This window comes from Amblyraja radiata, chromosome 38 (assembly GCF_010909765.2).
Source record: "Amblyraja radiata isolate CabotCenter1 chromosome 38, sAmbRad1.1.pri, whole genome shotgun sequence".
NCBI lineage: Eukaryota > Metazoa > Chordata > Chondrichthyes > Rajiformes > Rajidae > Amblyraja > Amblyraja radiata.
In genome coordinates, this window is record NC_045993.1 from 13,953,797 (window position 1) to 13,959,796 (window position 6,000).

Below are 6,000 nucleotides of genomic sequence, written 5' to 3' on the forward strand. Positions count from 1 at the left end.
ACGGCCCGGATGGTGGCGATCCGTGATAACAGATGCCGTCTCCTAGAGGCAGCGCCTGGTGTAGATGCTCTTGATGGTAGGGAGGGGTGAGCCCGTGATGGTCCAGGCCAAGTCCATCACTCCCTGCCACCTCTTGCGTTCTTGTGTCATAGAGTGATACAGTGTGGAAACAGGCCCTTCGCTCAACTTGCCCATGCCGACCAACATGCCCCATCTGCACTAGTCCCACCTGCCTGCGTTTGGCCCATATCCCTCTAAACCTATCCTATCCATTTAATGAAAGTGTCAACTACCTCCTCAGGCAGCTTGATCCATACACCCACCACCCTTTGTGTAAAAAGGTCACCCCTCATGTTCCTATTAAATCTTCCCCCCCCCCCCTCCCTACATTAAACTTGCGGCCTCCGTTCTCAATTCCCCTACTTGGGGCGAAATACTCTGTGCGTCTGCCCGATCTATTCCTCTCATGATTTTGTGCACCTCTATAAAATCACCCCTCATCCTCCTGCACTCCAATGTCCCAGCCAACTCAACCTCTCCCTGTAGCTCACACCCTCGAGTCCTGGCAACATCCTCGTAAATCATCTCTGCACCTAGTTCAGTTTGACAACATCTTTCCTATAACATGTTGACAAGAGTTCCACATCATCGATCCTGAAATGGGGGCTCTGACCTCACGATAGCAGCTGGGGAATTTAAATCTAACTAATTAAATTAATCTGGATTTTTTTATTAGCGGTAGAGTTGCTGCCTCACAGCGCCAGAGACCCAGGTTCGATCCTGACTACGGGTGCTGTCTGTGCAGAGTTTGCATGTTCTCCCCGTGACCTGCGTGGGTTTTCGCCGAGATCTTCGGTTTCCTCCCACACTCCAGAGATGTGCAGGTTTGTAGGTTAATTGGCTTGGTGCAAATGTCAAATTGTCTAGTGTGTGTAGGATAGTGTTAGTGTGCGGGGATCGCTGGTCAGTGCGGACTAGGTGGGCCGAAGGGCCTGTTTCCGCGCTGTATCTCTAAACTAAACTAAAAGTATAGCCCCAGTATCAGTTGGTATGAAACTAAAAGAGTGTCGTTTCTACAACATCTTTACTATAACATGCTGACCAAAACTGAACACAATATGTGGCTAACAAACATCTTATACAACTTCATTACTCAACTCTGATCAGCCATGATCACATTGGCCTCCTCCTGCACCTATTATCTATTGTCTATGTTTATGTCTAACTTCTATGCTCCTCTTTGACACCACATTCCCGGAAGGAAACAGTCATTTGCTCCATTTGGATTTTGCTCTGTTTACTCTGTAAGCTTCATGTGAACAAGGAATTTAATTGTACGCTAGTGTGTATGACAATGAACTAATGTCATCTAATCTAATCTAACCTGTGGCAATGTCAGAACTGCACAACTTTATAAAGCTCAAGAAATTATTAATTTCATCCACATGAATGCCCATGGTTATTTTAGTCTGCCCGGTGGCACGCTGGATAGAAACTTCAAAGCAAAAGGAAGAGCTGACAAGACCTTCTCTCACTCAGGAAGGCTGACTCTATCCTGGGGGTGGAGTTGGATTGATGGGAGGTGGTCTTTGAGGGGAGGATGGGGTGGGAGATTGCAACCTTCACGTGGCCCGCCCTGTTTCGACGAATGCAATCAACCCGGCGTGCACAATCAAATAAGATCAAATAGAACTGCGGAGCATCCTGGACAATACAGCTCACCCCCTCCATGACACACACTGGTCAACCTGAGGAGCACCTTCAGCAACAGACTGGTTCCACCAAGATGCAGCACAGAACGCCACAGGAGATCCTTCTTCCCTGTGGCTATCAAACTGTACAACTCCTCCCCCTTCTGTCGTGGGGTAGACTGAGACTGACTCCTCTCCCCCACCCCCCCTCCCCCCTCCCCCCCCCCCCCCTAATCTTTGCACATCCACAATCCTTTCCACTCATCACTTTAATGTCATATTTCATGTATTTTGTGTTTTTCAGGCTGTTGGCAGATGAATTTCCCTCCTGGGATAAATAAAGTTCTATCGTATCGTACCTGTCAACAGCAGTAAAGACACGAGTAGGAAGTCCCGGTGCTTCCATCTTGTCCTTCCATTCAATGTAACCAATGTTGTGTATGTTTTAGTGTATCTTTAGTTTTGTATTATGTGTGGGAGGGGGGGGGGAATCTTTCTTTATCTCATTCCTCGATGGAGATGCAACTTGTTTAGTATCGTATCTCCGTCCGACTTAACATCGTGGATGTCGCGGTCCCTTTGTCAGGGCTCGACTTCGGGAGCTCCAACCGCGGGAGCCTGCGGACTTAAGATCGTGGAGGTCGCGGTACCTTGGTTAGGGATCAACTTTGGGAGCTCCAACCGCAGGAGCTTCAACCACCCCGATCGCAGGAGTTGCGATCGCCCCGACCGCGGGAACTACGATCGCCCCGACCGCGGGAACTACGATCGCCCCGACCGCGGGAACTACGATCGCTGGCTGCGGGAGCTTCGATCGCCCCAACTGTGGATGGTTCGACTGCCCCAACCGCGGGAGAAAAGGAGGGAGAAAGATAATACGTTATTGCCATCCATCACAGTGGGGAATGTGGTGGAGCCACTGTGGTGGATGTTTATGTTGATTTTTATATAGTTGTGTGTCTTGCTGCTTCTTTGTATGACTGTTTGGCAAATCAAATTCCTCGTATGTTTTCACATACATGGCTAATAAATTCTTTGTGTGTTGTAATCATGGCCAATCATGTAGAATAGTGTCAATGTGCAGGGATCGCTGGTCAGCGTGGACTCGATGGGCCGAAGGTCCTGTTTCCGTGCTGTATCTCTAAACTAAACTGAACTGTAGAGAGAGTACAGAGGAGATTTACTAGAATGTTGCCTGGGTTTCAGCAACTAAGTTACAGAGAAAGGTTGAACAAGTTAGGGCTTTATTCTTTGGAGCGCAGAAGGTTAAGGGGGGACTTGATAGAGGTTTTTAAAATGATGAGAGGGATAGACAGAGTTGACGTGGAAAAGCTTTTCCCACTGAGAGTAGGGAAGATTCAAACAAGGGGACATGACTTGAGAATTAAGGGACTGAAGTTTAGGGGTAACATGAGGGGGAACTTCTTTACTCAGAGAGTGGTAGCTGTGTGGAATGAGCTTCCAGTGAAGGTGGTGGAGGCAGGTTCGTTTTTATCATTTAAAAATAAATTGGATAGTTATATGGATGGGAAAGGAATGGAGGGTTATGGTCTGAGCGCAGGTATATGGGACTAGGGGAGATTATGTGTTCGGCACGGACTAGAGGGGTCGAGATGGCCTGTTTCCGTGCTGTAATTGTTATATGTTATATGGTTTATTATAAACGGTTCCCTTCACTGTTTCTGCTCTGTATCTCCAAACTAAACTAAACTAAAGCTGCCGTGCGTGTAGGAAGGAACTGCAGGTGCTGGTTTAAATTGAAGATAGACACAAAATGCTGGAGTAACTCAGCGGGACAGACAGCGTCTCTGGAGAGAAGGAATGGTGACGTTTCAGGTCGAGAATGATGACAAGGGAGTGGGCGGTACACAGATAAGGAAGTTTATAGATAATGAAAACAAGACACACAGGGAATTTTGTGTCTATCTTCGATCTAAACTAAATCTTCCCCAGGCCTCAGCTCTCATTGCACCAGAGACCACCATCTTTAAAAGACATATCTATCTCCAGTTCCTTCTGATGAGCCTAGCCCCACAACTCTCTTGACTAGAGAATTCCAGAGATTCACTACATTGCATGGGATGACATTTCTACGCAGTTTGATTTTATAGACGGGTGCCTAATCTTGATACTGTGTCCCCCTCATCATCGACATTTACCTTCCTAGACAGTTTTGGTCTAATTTGAGGAAGGACATTCTTGCTATTGAGGGAGTGCAGCGTAGATTCACCAGATTAATTCCCGGGGCTGACATTTGATGAAAAAAAGGGCCACTGGGCTTGTATTCACTGGAATTTAGGATGAGAGGGGATCTTATAGAAACATATAAAATTAGTTTAGTTTAGAGATACAGCGTGGAAACATGCCCTTAGGCCCACCAGGTCCGCACCGACCAGCGATCCCCGCACATTAACACCATCCTGCACCCACTAGGGACAATGTTTACATTTACCAAGCCAATTAACCTACAAACCTGTACATCTTTGGAGTGTGGGAGGAAACGGAAGATCTCGGAGAAAACCCACGCAGGTCACGGGGAGAACGTACAAACTCCGTAGAGACAGCGCCCGTAGTCAGGATCGAACCCGGGTCTCCGGCGCTGCATTCGCTGTGAGGCAGCAACTCTACCGCTGCGCCACCATGATCGTTCTTAAGGGATTGGACAGGCTAGAAGCAGGAAAAATGTTCCCCATGTTGGGGGATTCCTGAACCAGGGGTCACAGTTTAAGAATAAGGGGGAGGCCATTTAAGCCTGAGATGAGGAAAAACTTTTTCACCCAGAGAGTTGTGAATCTGTGAAATTCTCTGCCACAGAAGACAGTAGAGGCCAATTCACTGGATGTATTTAAGAGAGAGCTAGATATAGCTCTTAGGGCTAACAGAATCAAGGGATATGGGGAGAAAGCAGGAACAGGGTATTGATTCTGGATGATCATCCATGAGCATATTGAATGCTGGTATGGGCGTCTGAAGAAGGTTCTTGACCTGAAACATCACCTGTTCCTTTTCTCCTGAGATTCTGCCTGACCCGTTGCGTTAGTCCAGCGTTTTGTGTCTTTCTTTGCTGTAAACCATCATCTGAAGTTCCTTCCGACATACCACTCTGATAAACCTCTTCTGCACCCTTTCCAGATCCTTCACATCCTTCTTGGAATGGGGCGACCAGAACTGCACGCAATATTGGATTGATGGGAGATGGTCTTGGAGGGGAGGATGCTCCTCAAACTGCGGAGCATCCTGGACAATACAGCTCACCCCCTCCATGACTCACTGGTCAACCTGAGGAGCACCTTCAGCAACAGACTGGTTCCATCAAGATGCAGCACAGAATGCCACAGGAGATCCTTCTTCCCTGTGGCTATCAAAGTGTACAACTCCTCCCCCTTCTGTCGTGGGGTAGAGTGACTCCTCCCCCCCTCCCTAATCTTTGCACATCCCCAAAGAATTTCCACTCGTCAATTTAATTTCATATTTAATGTATTTTGTGTTTTTATGACTGTTGGCAAATCAATTTCCCTCCTGCGATAAATACATTTCTATATTATCGTAATACACCAAGTGCAACCAAACCAATGTCTTGTAGAGCTACATCATCACTTCCTGACTCTTATATTCAATGCCCCTCAGTGTTGTGATGGACGAGCCACTTGCTTTGTCCACCCATGGCCACTTCATGGGACAGGTCCATCGCTCCGCGAATGCTGTAGCAGCAAGAGATCATGGAGTTGGAAGATTCCTTGGGCCTGGGCCCGTCAAGATGGAGATGCCGCTGTGACAGGATGGAGAACCTGGAGTGTCTTCCCTGGGAACCTGCAGAAGGAACATAAGGCTGAGAAGCTCGTGTCCTGGTGCCGCGACAACAACCTTTCCCTCATTGTCAGCAAGATGAAGGAGACAGTGATAGACTTCAGGAAGTGAAGCGGTACACGTACCCCAGTTTTCATTGACGGTGCCAAAGTAGAGATGGTTGAAAACTTCAGATTCTTAGGAGTAAAATCACCACCAACGTCTGGACCAACCATATGGCCAAGAGAGCACACCAACGCCTCTACTTCCTTAGAAGGCTTTGGTAATTCGGCATGTCCCCAACAACTCTCACCAACTTCTACAGATGCACCACACAAAGCATTTTATCGTGACGCATCCCAGCTTGGTTTGGGAACAGCTCCATCCAAGACCGCAAGAAATTGCAGTGAATTGTGGACGCAGCCCAGACCATCACACAAACCAACCTCCCTTCCATTTACTACATGTATACCTCACGCTGCCTCGGCAAGGCCAGCAGCATCATCAAGGACAAAGTCGCACC